Source organism: Python bivittatus, unplaced genomic scaffold, assembly GCF_059951505.1.
Source record: "Python bivittatus isolate LINGU-HERP-01145 unplaced genomic scaffold, Pbiv_v1 ctg000480_np1212, whole genome shotgun sequence".
NCBI lineage: Eukaryota > Metazoa > Chordata > Lepidosauria > Squamata > Pythonidae > Python > Python bivittatus.
In genome coordinates this window covers 49,205,779-49,227,381 of record NW_028277075.1, presented here as the reverse complement: position 1 = coordinate 49,227,381, position 21,603 = coordinate 49,205,779, and the positions used below count along the sequence as shown (strand labels likewise).

Here is a 21,603-nt window from a genome sequence, read left to right as displayed (position 1 = left end):
ATTCTTTTAACCATCATTAATCAACCTCCTTGTCAGTAGAAGTTTATCAAAAGTATTAAGTGAACAAGGCTGCTTGGCCTCCTTAAGAGAAGGAGGTTGGGGGGGGGAGAGAAAGGGGAGGAGAGACCCAGCAAACAGAGCAGTAAATTTCAGAATACGGAAGGCTGGTCCTATGATATATAAAAGTGTCTCTTCGGCTAGAATGAGCAGTTTGTTTTAATGATAGATATTGTCGTTTGAGCTGTGATAGAACCCTTCTCAGGTTTCTCTGTTGTGGATGATCCTTTATGAGAAACCATGTGTTTCTAAATGGTGAAGGTCAGGGCTGATGGCAAAAGTAAAAGCAGTGGTAATTCATTAAAAATAGTTAATAGGGCCTGCTGCTGACAGGGATAAATAGGGACTTGCCGCTATTCAGCCCACAAGCTGCCGGCTGAAGTGATGTTTCTTCTGTGGCTTATTTGGCCCTCCACTTGCCAGACAGCTGTGAACATACACTCAGACATCAGGAAGATTGCTTCCATCCCCTTAATAATAGATGGAGGAAGGGCTTCCCAAGTGAATGACACCGCTACTAGGCATGCATTTTGTGCTAGCAGCTCAAACAAACTGGCTTGGAGCTCGCCTCTCTGTGATTTGTTGGTGAACAAACAGGTTATTTTGACATGGCTGGCTGTTCTGGGCAGGAGGAGGCCCAGAACTTTCTGCTTAGTAAATGCCCTGTACTCTAAAGGGTGAGGAGGACCCTCCTACAGCCTTAGTTAGCTTCACTGCCCATTAACATTAAATCTGGGGAATGTTTCCTAATAACCATCCCTATACGAGGAGGATTATAATATTAATGAAACCTTTGCGTTGACCATAAAGGCAGCAGTTAGGAGGACAAAGTGAAGCCTGTTATAGCACTGCTTATGGGATAAAACCTAAGGAAATGGCTTACCATGGTTTCCTTTCATTGAGTGGATCAGCCACTGGAGGAAGGGAGTTTGGCACCCTCTTTCTCCTAATGCCTTCACATTGGAGAGATGCTGTTTGCCATATCTAGTCATAAGTAGCCCCACAGTAGCCCCATCTCTCTGTAGAGTTTCCATTAGAGTTTTCACCTTGATAACTATGCTGGCTAAGTAGATCAAAAGCTGTACACACAGATTTTTCATCATGCATAAATTTATTACAGACTAAACCTTTGCCCATCTACATACGAAATAGCTCTGCTAAATCAGGGCAATATCGTCTGTGAGCATTAGTAGCAAAGAATCCTTCATATACAGACGTAATCTTAGCTATCTTATTTTAAGCTCAATATGACTGAGACAGTCAGCTTTCTACAATGGAGAATTAAGTAGACGTATACACTAATTGTGGTTGTTAGAACTTACCTTCTCCGCTTCATTTGCTTGTAACTCTGAATGTGCTGAGTGTGCATCAAAATGCAGTCTACTGTACTGTTTTCACTTTTATCTGTGTTCCATATATTTGCAGGCTTATAAAAGTTGCTATCTGTTTTGATAGATAAGGAAAAAAAATAACTTTAATTTTTGGGGTGATGGGAGTTTGCACAGAATCTAGTTTGGTCTGATGCAAGGAAGCTGGCAGAGGTTGTAATTTTTTCTCTTTTTGCTCACACCAGGCAGCAAGCATTTGTGCAGCCACTCATCTCAGTTGTACACAGCAGCCAAGCAGAGAAATGCATTCTCTCATTTTCACTCTATTCCACTGAGCCGCTTAAGAATGTAGCCATAGAGTCCTACTACATTTTTACACGGAGGAAAACTTCAAAAATTTAGTTGCCATAGAAATTCCCTTTCCCACAGACAACTTTTGCAGAAGCAGCAAAATATTGATATTTTCCTTCTGAAAAAGCCTCAGCAAACTGAGTTAACTTAATTTTCTTGCAAGAAAGGGGGAAGGGGATTTCCCCCCCATTACACCACCCTGTGGGAAAGAAAAGTGGCAGTGAGAGCCGTTTTATGGATTTTACAAAAGCCTGCTTCCTGCAAGTGCTCTGCTTTCTCCAGAAATCTTGGGGAGAGTACTTTTATATTCATACCAAATGTTCTATGAAGAGAAATGTAATCAGTCTCTTCATCTTTTTTTTTTTTTTTTTGCAAAATTTAATTAAAAAATCAGAGCAAATATTTTCCTTCCCCAAATTCTCTGTATGTGCTGGATGGCTACTTGAAATCCAAAATTAAAAAAAGACCTCTGCTCCACAAATGATCATCTCCAGAAAGTCATACAAAGAGAGAGAGATGGTATAAAAATATTAAAATCAATTTATTACCGAATCTTTGTGCTTCTTTTAATATTAACTGGGATTATTATTACCATCTGTTGAAAGAAAGATATGTCAAATTTTAGTTTGATTTGTAAAATGAAAAGTTCTTGGAATGTTCCCTTATGGTCCACCTCACCAACTTCACATTTCATTGCATTAGCTATCCATCCCACAGTATTTTGAAGGCTGTCCAGCAAGTCTGGCAATATCAATAGAAATGTGTTTATATATTTGCATAATTCTATGCACTCTTTGCAGGTACAGTAAATACTGGCTTGCAGTGGGAACTGGTACAACCAAGTGAGGTTGATTGATTGATTGATTGATTGATTAAGTGACATCAATGCATTGTTGATTCTTAGTGACCACATAAATAGATTTTCTTGATGATGTTCAATCTCTAACCTGATCTTTCAGGTCTTCCAATGGTGCACTCATTGCTACTTTAACTGAGTCTAACCATCTTGCTGCTGGATGTCCTCTTCTCTTTCCTTTCACTTTTCCCACATTAGAACCTTTTCCAGAGAGCTAGGTCTTTGCATAATGTGTCCAAAGTAAGAGAATTTGAGCCTGGTCATTTGTCTCTCAAGTGAGAACTGTGGGTTGATTTGTTTGATGATCCATTTGTTTGCTTTCTTGACTGTCCACGGTATTCATAGGAGTCTTCTCCAACATCAAAGTTCAAAAGCATCAATACTTTTTCTAGCCTGCTTCTTCTGAGTCCAATTCATTGATGTTTTTAAAGCTGGTTGTTCTACCTGTTGTCATTAGTTTAGCCTTCTTTATATTTAATTTTAGTCCCACTTTTTCACTCTGCTCCTTGATTTTTATAACTGGAATTTGCAGATTCTTTGTATTTTCAGATATCAGAGTAGTATCATCAGCATAGCACAAGTTATTGAAGTTTTTTTCTCCAATTTTAAAACCATGCTCATCTTCTTCCACCAACCTGGAGCCAGTCTCTTTCACCATATTCTGTCTGTACTGTGACTTCCTGATCTGTATATAAGTTTCTGATGAGGGCAATGAGATGTTGTGGGATTCCCATTTTTCTAAGCACGTTCCACAGCTTGGCATGGTCGACAAAATCAAAGGTTTTTCTATAATCAGTGAAGCACATACTTGTATCTTTTTTGTAGTCTTTGGCTTTCTCAATTATCCAGCATGCATCAGCAATAATGTCTCATGTTCCTCAGCCTTTTCTAAAGCCAGCTTGAACATCTGGCATTTCTTTTTCCATTGTTAGGCTCTAATTTGCATTGGATGATCCTAAGCATTATTTTGCTGGCGTGGGAAATTAAGGATACTGTATAATAGTTGCACACGCTGTTAAGTCTCCCTTTTTTGGTATTGGAATGTAGTCTGACCTCTTCCAATCTGTTGGCCACTGGATTGTTCTCCAGATTTGCTGGCATAGCTTAGTTAAGACCTTGACTGATTCTTCTTCTACTGCTTGCCATATTTCAGCGGATGTTCCATCAGTTCCTATAGCCAACTGTACTAAGTTTGGAAGAGGTGATAATGACCAGAGTGCTGATTTAGCTTTATCTTCCAGTACTAGAGTTTCTTGTAAGTAGGGAATATCTTCCAAGATATCTTGGATGTTGACTTCTCTACTCTACAGTATTTCAGTTTACTCCTTCCATCTTTGTTTGATCTCCTTTGAATTGGTTACTATCTGTCCATTGGTGTCCTATAGCATACCAATTCAAGGTTACCCACATGATTATTGTGTGTTGTGTTTCAAATGATAGAAGTCAAGCCAAAATTAATATTTTCCTAATAGTAGGAAAATACTAGAATAGAATGTGAGAAATAGTAGGATAGACCATGAGGACAGACCATCTATAGAAACAGTTGCTTTTTAGGAAAGTCACTAGAGCCATGCAAATGAATTTCAGTATTCAAATGCTTGAACTGTGGGTCAAGATCTGTGGCTTTCATGATGCACTTAACTATACCAAAGATTAAATTAGAACTGAAATTGCATATTGTAGCAAAAATGACAAGAAATACTCTGTCATCCATATTATAATTCAGGAAGAACAACAGTCATTAATGCATTAAAAAAATCAATTCCATTAAAAAAACAATGTCTCTAAATGATTAGAACTGTGTTTAAAATTTATCTGTGAGTTTCCTGCTTCTGTGTTTTGATACCTAAAATTTAATTATCACAGAGCTTTACTTTGAACAATATGTATGCTATGTTGGAAAATATGGGTTTCAACCAAGCCTGTCTCGCACGAGCACAAAGGGAGGGGGTCTTCGCTGTGGCCTAGCTTTGCTGTTTTGTGTGGGAGGGGCTCGGAGCCCCCCTTTTTTCCTGTTTCCCTCATTTTCTTCTCTTCTTCTCATGGCTCTCCAGGAGGTAGGGATGAATCCTCTCTCCTCCTCACGGGATTTGAATTAACATTTCAAACCCCAGCATTGGGTTACGGGCCCAGCATATCAGCCCAGGAGGTTTCTTAGGTCTTACAGCCAGGAAACTGCTTGCACATTTTAAAAAGGCTCCGTTCAGATTTTTTTTTCTCCTTTTAACAAAGGAGAGGGAGGAGGGGCTTCCCCCCATCCCAAAGTTGAGTGACAATAATTTTTCAGCTTGGCTATACAGACTAAGGCTATGATTGGACTTTCGGGACAGCCTAGATTGTTTAGATTCCCCTCAACCACAACCAGGGGAGTCTGAAGAAGCCAAGAGATTATGGGAACAGAAGAACAAAAGGACCATGATTTTAATTTCTAGTTCACTACCTGATCGCAGACTGGCAGAAATAAATGATCTGCCCACTGCCAAAGAAATGATTGAGAACCTGAGGACATTATATTTAGAAAATGATGATCAGAAGATTATTTCGTTACTGAGGGAACTGATTGCATCTGGTTTTTTAGAAGATGAGGATATTAACAAGCATTTATTGAGAATGCAGTCTATCTTTGAAAGGCTGAGCACAATTCAAAATCTCATGAATGAAAGACGCTGCTATTGTTATTACTATATTATTACTGTTACTATTACTGTAAGTTATATCTTTTTTGTTTTTAACTGTTCCCTAGTCTGGGTTTAGAGCCAGTTTGATGTAATCCCACTTTAGGCACGAAGCCAGGTGGGTGACTTTGGCCAGTCATTCTCAGCCCTAGGAAGAAGAAGGCAGTGGCAAACCACTTCTGAAAATGATGCCAGGAAAACTATAGGGACTTGTCCAGGCAGTCAACAGGAGTCAATACTGACTCAAATACACCAAAAAAAAAAAAAAAGTCTGGGATTAGAAATTGAATATATATATATATATATATATATATATATATATATATATATATTGCATAATGTCCAGAAAACACAGCTATTTTAAATCTTCACTCTGGGCACATTTGAGGTACTATGTATATAATAACAATTGCCCAGGTTGCTCTGTGTGTTTTTCAACACTGACAGGTTTTATATTTATTATGGGCTAACGTGGGCCAGAAGGGAGAGTTACAGTTCCAAGCCGTGCTTTAAGTGTAGCTCAGAGTTGGTTTTGGATTTTACCTGGACCATTTTAGACAGTGTCACCAATCATGCCAAGATAGGAACCATTGGCAAATAATTCTGGTTAGATTGTAATAGATTGTAGATTCTTGTTAGATTGTAATAATACTCATGAAAAATCCTTATGTATTTCCAGGTGATATAATTTAACAAAATATTCAGTAGCTCTTCCGGAGTTCATAATTCTTATTGAGGAAGGAAAATCTAAGCAGAGCTACCCAATTAGGTAGAAGATATTGTTCCAATAGAAGAGAATAGAAGAGGATATTGTAATAGAAGATAGAATAGAATAGAATCTTCCTGCTGGGTTTGGGAGCTGAATCTGTTGTGGTGTATCTGAAACCACAGCAAAGTCTGTAGAGCTTGTGGGTGATCATTTCTCCTACTGGCAAGGACTCTTGCCTCATTCTGTCTTTAGCTCTTTTCTGTCCTACCCAGAAGCTTAGCTACTGTAGAGTAATTCTTTCAATCTTAAGGTTGGTACAACTGAAATGATCATGTTTTAGTTTCAAGTTGCTCTTGAAGAACTGGAGAGTGGAAATGATGACAGCATAGTTGTGCCCTAAGTTAGGCAAATATCATATTATTTTTAATATAATTTTTATTAAAAGTTTTAAGAATATTAAATATACTATTTAATAGAATATTAACTACACTATCTAATTTAGAACAGCATAAGTGAAAAAGAAAAAAAAATAAATAACAGAAAAAGCTAAAAGTACAATAAAAAAGAGAGCAAGATATAAAGAAAGACGTAGACCTAAAGAAGTGGCTTCTGATATTCTTCACAGCAGTTATAAGTACAATTATATTTTAACCTCTCTTTCAAGTTACATCATGATTCTCCTTTCTATAATCTATCCTGTCTAATCAGCAAAACCATAAATCACAAGTTCATTTTTCCATTCTTATGCAAAAAGTCCATAAGGGGTTTCCAGTAACCAATAAATATAGATATTGTCTTTTCCGTAATCAAAGAAGTCAGTTTATCCATCTCAGCAAGATCTGTCAAACCAACCATTCCTTCATAGTGGGTAGTGCTGAATCTTTCCATCTTTGTGCATATAATAATCTCACCACAGTAATCATATACAGAAATAATCTTCTATAACTCTTTTCTAACTGTGTATCCATCAGTCCTAAAAGGAAAAGTTCTAGCTTCAGTTGAATATTAACCTTTAAAATCCTCTGTATCAATGTATGTATTTGAGTCCAAATTTTTTTAGCTTTTTTACATGTCCACCAAGCATGAAAGAATGTCCCTTCATGTTTTCCACATTTCCAACATACATTTGAAGTGCCTTTATACATTCTAGATAATTTCTTTGGTGTCATGTACCAACGATACATCATTTTATAAAAGTTCTCTTTAAGATCATAACATAATGTTAACCACATATTTTCCCATTGATTCATCTGTGTTACAACCAAAATTCTTAGCCCACTTCATCATACATTCTTTAACCTGTTCTTCCTGTTTCAAATTTCACCAAACATTTATACATTTTAGCAATTACATGTCCATCATCAGCACACAATTGTATTTCATATTCTGTCTTAGTTTGTAGCCATAAGTCTTTTTGTCCATTTTGAATCTTTCTGATAACTGTAAATGGAAAAACCATTGACACCTATATCCTTCTGCTATTAGTTACTCTCTTGATTTAATCTTAAATTCCCCTTGATGGTTTTCCAATAATTTCCAGTACGTCAACCATTTGTCTTTATCTGCTGTTTCTCTTCTATGGAATGCTTCTTGAGCTGAGATCCACAGAGGAGTTTTAGGGCACGACCTGGGTTTATATCTATTCCATATTCTCAGTATGGCAGATCTAATAAAATCCGCATTAGTTTTAACTTCATTGTACCATAAGTATCCATGCCATCCAAACCTCAGGTCACGATCTTCTAACTCAAAAAATCTTATTTCTCAGCAACAACCATTCTTTCATCCAGTCCAAACAATAAGTTGCATAATACAATTTCAAATCCAGTAAACCCAGTCCTCCTCTTTCCTTTGCATTTTGTAAACCTTTATATTTAACTTGTGGTTTTTTCCCTTGCCATGCAAATTTAGATATATCTTTTTGCCATGGTTTAAATGGTACATCAGTTGTCAAAACAGGTATTGTCTATAACAAAAACATCATTCTAGGAAAACATTCATTTTTATCACAGAAATTCTCCCCAATAGTGATAATTTCTCCCATTTTCTCCCATTTTAATGTCCTTCTTAATTTCATCCCATGTCTTAACATAATTATTTTGAAATAACATACAATTCATATTTATCATGGTAATACCCAAATATTTACTTTTTTCTCAGACTTAAAATCAGTTTTCTCCATCAGTTCTATCTGATATTCTAATTTCATGGTTTTTGTTAACATCTTCATCTTCTGATTATTAATCTTAAAACCTGCTAACATACCAAAATCCTTTAATTTTCCCATTAATGTTTCTACTCCCTCTAGTGGATCTTGCAAAACTAACATCGAATCATCCACAAATGCCCTTAACTTATAAGTTTCTTTTTTAAATCTTAACTCCCATGATTCTCTCATCTTGTCTTATGTCTGTATTTAGTACCTCAAGAACTAAAATAAAAGTGGAGACAGGGGACATCCTTGTCATGCAGAGATTATATTATTGAACAGCTGTGCTCCAGCTTGTCTTAGCAAACTTTTACTTGAATGCTGAATTGGGAATGGAAGGCTATTCTTACAAAGTTATATCTACATTCAAATGAGCATTCAGAATGGTCTTATGCAGTATCATCGACTCATTTACCTCTGTGGCAAAGTTTGTTCCAGCATAGATACCAGGAATTCCTTAAGATATGCTAATGATTGAAGGCCATCTCTAAGAAAATAATTGAACTATAAATGCATGCATATGTTGGGTCTTCTTAATGCCAGAAAGTTCATCAAACAATGATTCCTAGTGAACTCTACACAGCATTTTGTATCTGCTTATTTAGGAACATTTTTTAAAAATTCTCTTTAATTTACATTGTATTCTTTCCCTGAGTTTAATTTACATTGTATTCTTCCCCTGAGTTTCAAGTTAGGTAAAATGGTTTCCAGACTAGAAAATACTATTATGAATTAAATGCTTTGAAGAACTAAGATTTAAGAGCTCATACAAAAAAGAGGGAAGAAAACATATTTTTATCTAAAAATAAACATTTATTCAAAGTTTCCAAAGTGGTAGTTGTGTAAGTCTATTTCAGCATAAGAAACAGAGAGTCAGAAGGTACCTTAAAGACTAAGAAATGTATTATTTACTCAGATATAGTGCTAAGATTATAAACTGTAAATGGTTTAGGTCTGTTGCAAGAAGCTGGAAATGGAGAAACAAATCCCCAGGCATTCCAGAGTTGACAGAATAAGTAAAATAAATAAAGCTTTCCACCGAACAGTCCTATTATGGCTATAATCCAGGGGTGGCTTGGATCCTCAATCCTGTAGCCCTTCAGATGTTGCTGAACTAGGATTCCCAGTAGCCCCAGCAAGGATAAACAGAGGTCAGGGATGCTGGGATCAGCAACTTCTGGAGAGTCACAGCTTCCCCATCCTTGCTATAATTCTGTGCACACAGATCGGGTGAATTTCTGAGCAAATATGCAGGGGATTGGATGTATAAAATTCATTTTGCAGAGATATAAAAAGTTAAATAGCAGAAATGCATGATTAATTAATAGGCCTATTTATTTCTGTCCCCCCCCCCTTTGCTCTACAAAAGCAGCAGCAGCAGCAGCAGCAGCAGCAGCCCAGACAGTTCTTTAAAGCTTCTCTTGCTCTTCTATGCCCTTTATTTGATCATCTGCCAAGGCCTTTAAACTGTGCCAAAATCAAACAGCAAAGTATCTCTATAAGCTGGCCCTTGGGAGCTGTGGAATTCAGCTTCTGAACTGCAATGCAGGATGTAAAAGGTACAGTTGTACTGGACTTCCTGGATCCTACATCGAGGGTGTTTTGTTTTTAATTTTATCCCAGAGGTATCTGAAATTGGGAATGGCTTAGATAAAAAGACCAGAATGCATTATCTGATATAAATCAAAGGTTTGCCCACCGTGTACCACAATTATTTCTATAATTCTAACTTATCTGGAAACCAAAACATTCTGCAGTCTGACCAAGACTTGCCACAAACATTCTTAGAGAGAAACTTTCTGTGTCAGATAAAAAATAAAGTCACATTCCACATACACAATTACCATAAACTATATTTACCACATCTTCTTATCTTTCACTGCACTTTGTTCTCTGGTATCCCACTACTAATATATTTATATACATGCAGAGAGAGAGAAAGAATAGAATTATGAAGTTGAAAGCAAATCACTTGGCCTTCAAGTCCAACCCCTGCTCCATGCAGGAATCCAAATTCAAGCCACTCTGACAACATGGTTATCCAGGCTGAGCCAGACACTGAAGAGAAACCTGCCATATCTCTGGGCTATTGGTTTCATTGCCAAGCTGTGTGACAACTATAGGAAAGTCCTGTCCTCTCTGGGGCTCACCAGATGTGTTAGATCAACTCTTAGAATCCTCAGCCAACACGGCCATGGACTGGAATATCTGGAGACCCCGTGGTTCAGTTCTGCACAAAAATACTGAGGCTGCAATCCCACTGAACTCAGTGGATTTTACTTTTGAATAGGCAAGCAAAGGATTCACAGTTTCATGTGGTCTTTACTAATCTTCAACGTGAGGAGAGGGGGAATTTATGTTTGTTTTTTTTAATATCTATGGGTGATTCTCAATCACAGCTCTTAGACTAAATTTGAACAAGAAAATGGTGGTCCCTGCTCTCAGCTGCCTCTCACTGTGCCTCTACTGCATGAAAACATCCCTTTGCCTCTTCAGTGTGACGTATCTTGTCAGTCACATGATGCCATGCCTGAAGAAATCAGTACCTCAAAGTTTATCTCCCACAGCTTGGAATTTTTTTCATACTGGGAAAACATTCTGTTGTTGTTGGGAAACAGCTGTGGCTGCATCCTGTGTTTGCAGGTGGAGAAACAAGGAGATATAAAGGAGGCAGAGAATATTAGTTTAGATTCTCCAGTCACATTATGCTGCAGTGCCCATCACTTTCCTTTTTTGAAATCTCGGGTTTTAAAGCAACACGGAAAACAATTGGAATGCAAATAAGTGTGGGAGCAAATGGGCCTGTGGTTGGTGTTGGTAACTCTTAACACACAAGACTTTTTGTTAGAAACTTTTTATGCAGTTCTTACAGCAACACAGGAATTATTTGTGAGTAAACATCCTGGTCAAACAGAGAGATCTGCTGGCAAGGAAAAACTAACCTGATGGTCTGGCCAGCAATCTGCAGCTGCTCTTCCTAAGTCGATGTGTGGAGGGAAGATACAGCTGCACTTACACATCACAAATTCCAGTCACAAGGGATGACTGCAGTACCCTGTGTGAAAATTGCTGCATGGGGCTGCAGTAGTCCCCCCTCTTCCAGTTAACAGGGAAAAAAGTCTATGCAGATGGCTAAGAAGAGGGTTATGGAATCTGTGGCCTTCACTTATGATTCTTCCATGTTTAAGCCAAATCACGTCCTCCTCTCCTAAAAGTAACTAGAAGATGTTCCAAAGATGAGAGGGCAGTCTACATCCCATGATTAAAGTTCTGAACATGGTTAGATTTGGATAAGATAGCTTGAAGAAATAAAGCAGCATAACAGATCCCCCTCTTCACCTAGAGGTATGAAGGAAAGATCCAGGGAAAGGTCATGAGGGAGGCGAGTCTTGAATAATAAAAGTATATTGAAGGGGAATCATGGCTTCTGTAGCCTTGTAAAATGTGACCTAAGGAAGTCATCAAAGAGGTTAAGGTTGGTGAGGAGGGGACTCTCAAAATCCTTGTAATTCAAGCAGAGGTCCTCCCTGGGAGCAGATTTATTGCAGAGGACTACAGCTCTGGGGGATGCATCATACAGCACAATACTGTTTATTCACCAACAGGATCACTGGAGTGGAAAGGCAAAAAAAAAAGTGAGGAAAAGTTTTATTATTTATTATATCCCCCCAGACGTTACTAGGTGCATCCCCGGAGAAGCTAGCATCTCTTTCATGAGACACGTCAAGGGGAGGTGAAGAACCCTAATGAGGACCACCACTGGGGGAAGATGTGAATTCCATTGGGTGTTGGTGCACCATATTCCTGGAAAAAAACTTTAGGAAGCCAGGAGAGGTTGCACCTCTTTAATAAAGCACTGACTTTTGTGTGATCTGAGAAAGTGGAATAATATGCAAGGGTAATCAGTGAATGATGATAGGATGAGACTTGGGCCCAGCTCAGTGTTCTGGGACTTGGGCCCTCTGGAATGAGGTTCCCACTGAGATCTGGATGGCCCCCACTCTGCTGTTGTTTAGAAGATGTGGTTCTTCACTCAGTGAAGATGTGGCGAGGGTGACTGAAGCCCCTTTCTTGGTAATGTGGGTTTGCTTTGGTTGTTGCCCAGTTTGTGCCATCCTTTATTCTTTGTTTCTAGCATTGCATTATTTTATTCTTCTCTGTGTTTTTATCTGTGAACTGTCCAGGGTCATTGGGAGTGGGATGGTGTAGAAAATTAATACATAAATATTTAAATAAAATTCAAAGAACTGATAAATACTGTATTAGGGATGTGCAATAGAATGGCTGCTTTGAGAACACTTCCACTGGGCTGCTGGTAAAATGAAATATATTCACAGTGGATCAAAAAAGTCAGGATGGAAATCACAACTGTGCAATTGAACCCTACTCACATATGTGTGATACACATAAAAAGGGGTAGGGCTTCAATTGCATGGCCACAGGTGCTATCTTGACTTTTTGACCCTCTTGCAGAGGCCCCCAGTGAAATGGCTGTGCATGTAAAGGCCTATGGAAGCAGCCTGAGGAAGTCCTCAGAACAGCAGTGCTGAGCCTTCCAGAACACAAGGCTGTTTCAGTGCTCTGCGGAGAGTCATGTATTTATGCCAAAACACTTTGCAAGATGCCTCTTTGCGCAGTCCTAGAGCTTTCTAGCAGAACTAGTTGCCTTGATCTTAAATGTAACACACTCTTTTTCATTCTTTTCTTCTGACAGAAATAATCTTGAAATACGTGTGGGAGTTCCTTTCCCTGCACCAGGTGATGATGGAATAGAGGAGACAAAGCAAAAAGTTACAGTTTCAAGAAAGTCGTACTTCAGAATGGCAGAGCCTGCTGCTGATTTCTGGCAATCCTACCAGGCACATTTGGTGGTGAAGATGTTCCAGGAGCTGTAACAAAGAGTTTTCTTGGGGGTGCAAATGGTATCAAAGCTATGGCTTATCCACTTTTGCTCTATTCTATTCAAAATCTATCAATTTATCATTTGTATTCTTATCATTTGTATCATAAGTCAGAAAACACAATTTCACAGTTTAGAAACCGAACCTACATAACAGGACTTATTTAAGATCATGAATACAATACAAAGATGTTTATGAATTGTTCAGAGTTAAGTGGAACGCTCTGTCTGGGTCATACTTTTGTTCTCAGGACACCCAAAGCTATTCTTCCCTTTCTATAAGATGCTAAGCTTTTCAGTGTGAACAACTTCTATTCAAGGAGCTTTGTAATAAAACTCACAACTCCAAGAACAAAATAATAGAAGAACAAGCTCCTAATCGAGCTTTTGCTCCCTACATATATTTTTGTGATGTTTTAGTGTACAGACCCAAATCTTGTCTGCAACAGATCAATACTGAACATGTTTGCATTTAGTGAGTTATCTTTACAACTGGGTTAGGTGCTTGAATTTATCCAGAGGTTAGTTTTATCTGGAAATGCTTGAAGAGAAACTAAATGTCTTTTACCTATTTGTATTTCACTAGAAAAAACCAAGCTGAGTGAGGAAAATTCTACTTTTCAGCTTTGCAATTCTACTGTCAGCTTGATTTTTGTTAATGTAACAGGTGTCCTTTAGGATTACAGTTTAAATTATAATTTTATGGGACCTCTAAAAGCTGAAAAAGGATGTCGCTATCATATTGTTAATAAGCTTTCTTACTTTTTTCTGAGCAAGCTTGCATGAATATTATCAATAACAGTACAGTATAGTATTATGACAAATATTATGAATGATGTATATTTTAGTCCCCACTAAACAAACAAACAAATAAGTTTTCCACACATCATTTCTATTGTATTTGCTATAATCAAGCAATAACCAATCTTTGTTTAATGCCTAATTTACACATGGAACTAAGTGTCAGAGGATGCAGTGATAGCTATTAGCTCAGAAAGTTTTAAAAGGGGATTAGGTAAATGCATGGAGGTGAGGTGAATCAAGAACTGTTAGTCTGAAGGCTCAATGTTACCTCTGATTGGAGGTAGCATGCCCCAAAATAAGGAACAGCAGGAGAAGGATGTATCTCCACCTCCTGCTTGGGAGCACCCCAGAGATATCAGAATGGCCACTGGGAGAAACAAAATACCAGGCTAAGATGGCCCTTGGCCTGATTTAGCTGGTCTATATGCAAAATAAAGAAAAAAGAAAAAGTAGTGTTTTGTTAGCAGAGCATTTAGGCAACATCTGTCTGCTGGTTTCATTTGTAATGAGCATTTCTTGATTTTGCTTTTGAAAAACTGTATGGTAACTTAATGGATGGTTCTTAGAAATCCACAAATAAGACACCCAGACAAGAGTATCTCTTGTTTGCCATTAGCATCTGGTATTTATAAGTATACTTTTTATGCATTCCATTAAACTAATAATGCTAATTTAGGCTCACGGATAATTCCATTTTGCTTCTGTGTCCATCTTATTTCTGTGGCCACAAGAGATACCAGAACTGTGTTAAACAGCCATTAGTTTTATTGGCTGGACATTTGAGGAGGTGTATCCATAACATATTGAACAGACACCAAATTTGGGTAAACAGCTTTATATCCTTGTTCACTGAACACTGTCTTCCAAGGCTAATTATCTTAGATTTATAAATATCCAAAAAAGCATTTTATTTATCATGATCAGTCTTCTCCACTGTTGGTACCTCCAAAAGAGTTGATTTTAGTCCCTTTTCAGGAGATGATAAAGTCCTAATCCCACAATAAAGAAATAAAGAATATATTCTTTCTGTGTGTGTATTCAAATATGTGAACAGATTTATAGATTAAGGTTACAAATTCCAGCAGTGGAACCCCATGGATTTTAATGTGCTTCCACCATAACAAATGTGTTTAGCTCACAGCCTCTATCTACCTATTAAATGGACTGTTGGATGCTGCTTAATGAACAAATGAATTCTAATTGCTCAAACTGAAAAATGAACTCTAACATTAATATATCAGGTTAAGGAAAAGTCCTCTAAGATGTTTAGTAATTATACAGAGTTCGTTTGTAGTGCACTCAAGTCAGAGTACTTTCACTTAAAGTTGGGACCACTGAGATGCTGGTTTTACAATAAGTATATTATTTAAAACAGTTTATGGATCATTCTGACTGTGGGTTAGAATCTTGGGTTTATTATCTGAATACAAATGCAGAAAAAATGTTATTCCATTATCTAACAGGGCTTGGGAATCCAATAACAGAGGAGATGTGAAAATTACAAAGCATTCCAGATTGTTTTTTTCCAGAGCATACTTACATCTTTCTTTGGATAACCAATAAAACTGTCTCCTCCTGAAGAAATACATTTCATATGTAAAACGTTACAAAATGGTTCCTGTAGCAGCCATTTGTGATTCACTATATTCCATTGCAAACATTTTGTGACTTAGGGTGGTTCAGTGCTTCAGATCCAGTTCTAAAGAAGTGCTTTAGGTGCATGTGGAAGTGTAAACATAACAGCTGCCCTTTGATCCCTGGAAAAGATGTAGCTGCTTTAAGGAGTTCCAGATAAGTGCTCTATTAATGCCTGTTTGTGCTCTGAAACACCTTTTGGAATTACATTCAAAGCATTGCACAGCTGTGCTAATCACATCACATGATAGCCATTTCATAGTGGCACCTATGATTTTGTCAACTTTCCAAATGTGTCCAGAGACTTTGGAATGCTTGGATTATGAAATAAAGATCAGAAAGTTTACATGGAGCCTTTCTCCATTATTAGTTGATAATATCAGTGATAAGAATAAAGCCAACAGCAAGAAGGCAACATCTGTAGAGGGCAAGAGAGAGATGGCCTTGAAGAAGATATTCAGAAATTGTTCTGTAAATGTAAAGGACAGAAGCATTCCTTAAGTAGTTTTAAGAAGAGGCTCGGGCTGACTTCTCCCTGACTCACAAGGGTTTAAAAGAGTGGGGAGGAAAAGCACAATCAGACCTGCAAGATTCTGTTACTGTAGCCTATCTCAGTAAAGTATAGTTCTAGTCTTCCTATGGAAACAGTTTTCTGATCTGGTCTACCTTGTAGGGCTGACAAAATTGAATCATTCTGTCCTCTTTTTAAAAAATTATTTGATGAATAAGAATTAAATTTTATCCTGTCAGTCCAAACTGATCCCCTTGTGATTGAGTCATGATGAATTCTAATTAAAATGTTTCAAAATAGGAAGTACATCTTGCTAATTGAAAAAAAAAATATATTCCAAATTTCCAAAGTTCACTTTTGTAATGTTCGTGATTTCAGAATCAGTTGAAGGCAAAAAAATGTTGCATTGCTGGTTACACAAGAGCTTTGCTGGACCAGACCAATAGTCTATCTTGGTCAGCATTTTGTCTTCCACATTTAACATTCAGATTTTTCTTGGAATCACTGAAACATATGACTCTTATACTGTTGGTCCACTATTGCCCCTTAGCGGCTGATGTGACCTATCTTGCTACTTCTAAATCTGGAAATGTCATGTATAATAGCTGTCAATGTACTTTTATTTTCCATAAAATGTAACCAATCTCTTTTAAAAGTCATTTAAGTTATTGCTATCCTCTAGCCAGTAATAGTGAATGCATGCATTAATCATGGTTTCAATACAGTCATATGGACATAGGTTTTAATCAAGCAAGGTCTTTTTGTATAATGAGTTGATATGGACTGTCTGATGAACCAGAGTCTGAACTGGAGAAGCAAGGTTTGACAGGTTCTGACCTTGCAGTCCAGGAGCCAGCAGGCTGTCAAATAACTGCAGATGAAGCTTAGAAAGAGCAGAACCTGCTGGAGGATGAGCCTGCAGTTCTGGAGTAGTCAGGTAATCAGTTACGTGTTGCAGGAGTGCAGCAGCAGGCTGAGTCATCTCTTTCAGAGATTGAGCAGGAGAAGATCCTCAGCCCACAGAAAGATCAAATGAGTTGAACTTAGATGTTCAATGAGGCTTCTCAAAAAACAAACCAACCCAGAGGCATGACTTAGGAAAGTAGATATACCTGAGTCAAGACAATAAAAGAAGGGCTTGGGAGTCAGACTTCTGTTGGTGAACAAATTTCAACCTAGGACCTGACTTTGTGATTGTGTGGGGGTTCTGTCCTCCTGGCTGATCTCTGGACTGCTACAAGACTATACCCATCTCTGATGCGTATATCTTGGAATTGTCTGCATGGAACTCTGGCTTCTGCAGTAAGCTTGTTTGTTTCTTTCCTGAGCTCTCATTCCTGCACTGTGGTGAGATTTATAGCTGCCATAAAGATGTCTTATCTAAGTCTGACCTTCTGTGCTTGCAATTGCTGGTACAGGACATGAGTGTAGAGGCCATCCTAGCTAGTCGTTCCTGCAATCAGTTATGCTCCCTGAAATTTCTTCTGGAAGTTTGGGGAAGTCTGTAGAATAATAAGGAATGTGACATTATAGGCTTATAGGAAAGGGGAAGCTGGCCTCATTGTTTCACTCTGGAGCATCCTAAGCAGAACTCCCCTCAGAGAATGCTCTGCTTCAACCCTACAAATAATTGCAAATCATAAATAATAAGAAGCACATAGTATGATTCTTAGTTGTCCGTCTCACTGCACAAGATGGGATAAAAAGCCTTGCTTCTGAAGATTAACAGCTTATATACATTCTTCTGTAAAAACAGAATGTATTTAGATATTTGCATATTTAAAACCAGTTCTTATTTAAAGCCGTATTTTGAATATATGGAAGTTTTGCGCCAAGTCAATGAATTACTGAAAAGGATTTTCTTTCTACCTGAGCACCTTTCCCCAGCACCGAGTTAAAGTGCTATCCACTCATTCTTGAGTCAGCAAAAAACTGTAGTGGTATGAACTTTGCTTCCCTGTTGACAATCCTTTTCATATCTCAATTGCCCCTGTTCTGACTCATTGCCAAACACTGCTGCTGTCCTGACTATGGATTTGTGTGGTGCATGTGTATCCTAAGCAAATTGACACACGTGCACATGAGATTCCTCTGGCTTTGTTATCCTCAGTCACCTTTCTACATGTGAATTGGCAGCATAAAAAACAGCCACCAATCACAATGCTGCAACAGGAATGGGGTGGGTCTGATTGCAAGACTTGATCATTTCTAGGGTCCTTTCTGTATACCTCCTTTTACTCCCCATTCTGTTGTAATCTGAGCTGAAGAGGTCTTTTTTCCACACTGATCAGAATCAAAAAGAGCTGAATCATAAGCAGCACTTTTTTAAGGATTTCCCTTCCCTACCTTTCCTTTCTTCATGTGGGCAACAAATGTTGACTTCCAGATTCCTTCGTGTTCTGTTCAGGAGGCAGTTGGGGGGGGGGGAGGTGGTGATCCAATCATTTCACTCTTGCACTAGTTAATCATTTGCACTGGTTCATCCTCAATGGTTAAAGCAAGTACTTGCTCAACACTATTGCACAGCTCTGACAAACCACCAGTACAGTGCTGCTGCGTCCAGTTGTTCAGGATGACAACAGCTGAAGAGAGACAGATGAAGCTACCAATGAAAAGGGGACGTGCCCACATCAGCCTACAAAAACCCAAAAGTGCTGTTCTGATCCCATTTGCTACTGGCCACTGACCCAGCTGTAATGTACTGGGTGGCAAAGCGCAACAGAATTTACACATTTTAAGGATGTCCTTGAATGGTGTTGTAAAGAGGGGAGGTATACTACCTTAACCCTGGTGCAGCCAAGGATGACTTAAAACGGTCTCACTCATGGGCTGGGCATGAGAAAAGCAACAGCATGGGACGTGAGAGAAAAAAGAGGTACTAGGATGAGGTGAAATGGGAAAGGCCTTGAGACTAAATATAATTTAAAAAAAATTAGTACAATGAATTCTTAAGTAGCATTGGACACCATTAATTTCTCATTAAACTTCATGGGCCTCTGTTGCATATTACATTGCTGTGTAAAGAATATAAGGCATTTAAACCACCATTCCCAACCTGCAAAGGCCACTGAATTCAGTGGGACCTATTTCTGTGTCTCTATGTATAGGCTTGCATTATTAAATCTACCAAGGAATCTAGCTGAGATATTCTATTTTACAAAGGCCTGCTTAATGCACCATAAACAGAAAAACAGAAATATATGACATCTATCTTTACTGCTTATTCAGTTCTTCTGACCTGAGAAGGGAGAAAACAATATAAAAGATTTCATTACAGAAGTTGAAAATGAATTAAGGCAGCTCGCTAGCGAGTAAATCAAGGAAGCTTAATTTAATATAACTTTTAAAAATTCCTTATGCTTCTCAAACCAAAGTCCTGTGCTTAGATGGGGGAACTGAATGGTGCTGAGGTAGGAGTTTCTATTTGCATATGAGAAACCTTAGTTAAATCTGTGCTTAGAGCTAACTAAATTGCAGAGCATCTGTGGTTTTATTTTTCTAATGGAAATTCAGAGATTGGCTCAAGCAAGCCATTGATGAAAATATGAACCAGCGTGGTGTTATGATTAAGAAGCTGGACTCTGCCAGCTTGCGTGGGGCGATAAGAGCTCCAATCGTCCCTGGGGGTGGCTGGCACCCTGATGACGCTGCCTGAGCTATTCGCCAATTCCCATCATTCTTGGAATTTATTTATTATTAAGATTGTTTTTATGTTGTATTTTAATTGATTTTATCTTTTCTATAAACCGCCCAGAGTCACTTTTTAACAAGATGGGCAGTGACAAATTTGATATATAAATAAATATAAATAAAAATAAAATGTTGGAAACGCGGGTTCAAATCTGCCCTCAGCTGTGGAAACTCCCTGGGAGATTGATTCTGAGCCAGTCTCTCTCTGCTTCCAAACCTGCTTTGCAGAATTGTTATTGTGGAGAAGTTGGAAAAGGAAGTGCTACGTTCCTCTGCCTTGAGATCCTAGGGAAAAATGGAAAATAAATCTATCAAACAAATAATGTGATTGTGATCTGTTCTGCAAGCATTTAAAGTCTAAAGCTTTAGGGTGTATAATAACTGGAAGAGAGAAAGGAAGTTGTTCAGCAGAGGACACTGCAAAATATTTTCCTATGTGTTTTCAGAATGATTACATTGGATTTAAGAAGGGGGGAAAAATCCAAATTCTCCAGTTTCTAAAACAGAGCAGAGGGCCCTTGCTTTAACATGTGTTACTTTAGCACTGTAATAACAACAATAAAAGAGGAACATTTTTAAAGGTTCAAATAAAAATACAAAACTGGTTTTTGGAACTGAAAACACCAGCATTTGTTGGAAAGGAGCTGCTCTGAAGGAGCTTTGAAGCCAGGCCAGTCTGCTAGCGTGAAACTGAGCTCATTCTCAAAAATGCAAATCCCACCATCTATAAAGAGAATATTTCACAGAGAAGGAAGTCAATAGAAACAGTTTCTGCCAGTGACCCTTCCTCACAAGCTCTGCAGGCATTGCTACCTCTCTCTCAACCAGGCTTTGCTTAGAGAAAGCGCTATCTGCAGTAAGGTAGCATTACTAAAGAATAGCAGGATGTCAGCAAGTAACGTCAGAAAACCTGACACCGTGCTGGAAAATGCCTGCGGTAGCCCTGACAGATCATAAGCAGCATTTTTTCTGAGGGAAGAGATAAAAAGAACATACAGTGCAGCTTCTGCATAGCAATGTAAGCAAGTTGAGTTAGTGTCCAGTGCAATGCAATGAATGCTAGGAATGTATGATGATGCTACAACCTGGCTGGTTCTGGTGGCAAAAAGAATGTATTCCCCAGACAGGCAAGGTACAAGAGGTTTTATAATAAAATTAAGATGAAGGCAAAGCCATAACCACTTGGAGGATGAGATATCCTCACTCTCTTCCAGCTCTTATTTTTAAAAGTCCTTTTGTTGGGGGAATATGAAAGAAGGGCAGAAACCATCCAGTGGCCATCCTTTCAGTGGTTCACTGAAAAGTTGTTCCCTGCTGGTCAAATGTAGGCCAAGGAGTTAACAAGATGAATAAAAAGCACTTGGAATTCTAGTCAGCTATACCCGCTTGCAGCAGAATGGAGACTGATGGGGGCTAGAATGGAGCCAGCTGGGGAATTCTGGGAGTTGAAGTCCACTCATCTTAAAGTGGCCAAGTTTGGACAACACTGCCTTAAGGACTTGTACCATCATGTCTCCCCGGTCTGGTTGTAGAAACCTCCAGAGCAGTTTTAGTAGGGACTCAGAAGTCTCTTGGGCTACAAAAATCCAGATGATCAGTAGAGCATAGTAACACTAAATGTCTCTATCTGCCATCATCTAGTGGTTCTGCAGATTTTTCCAGCCCTGATTAGATAGTCTTACCTCTTAGCCTTCTTTGAACTCAGAGTATAGAAATGATTTGCCCAGGGGATATAGGTATTGTAATTGAAAGAAATACGAGGACAGAGATTAGTAATAGGCTGGCTTTGTGTTTTTGTTCTCTTACACAAGACATAACCCTTTCAAATCTATTACATCCTCCAGGGCAGAAGGATATCCTGGCAGAAAATATTACATT

General features: G+C 38.3%; 1 long non-coding RNA gene across 3 annotated transcripts in view; it reads right to left on the bottom strand.

Annotated features, from left to right (window-relative positions):
* Positions 1-762: 762 nt before the first annotated feature.
* LOC148214976 (uncharacterized) overlaps positions 763-21,603 on the bottom strand; it is a 34,039-nt gene continuing 13,198 nt past the window's right edge. For 2 of the 3 annotated variants that reach the window (XR_015797061.1, XR_015797059.1), the window contains one exon: positions 5,742-20,010. This is a non-coding gene — a long non-coding RNA (uncharacterized LOC148214976). Of the gene's footprint in view, positions 1,501-5,741; positions 20,011-21,603 lie in introns of those variants that run through there. The other variant, XR_015797060.1, reaches the window with a different exon arrangement.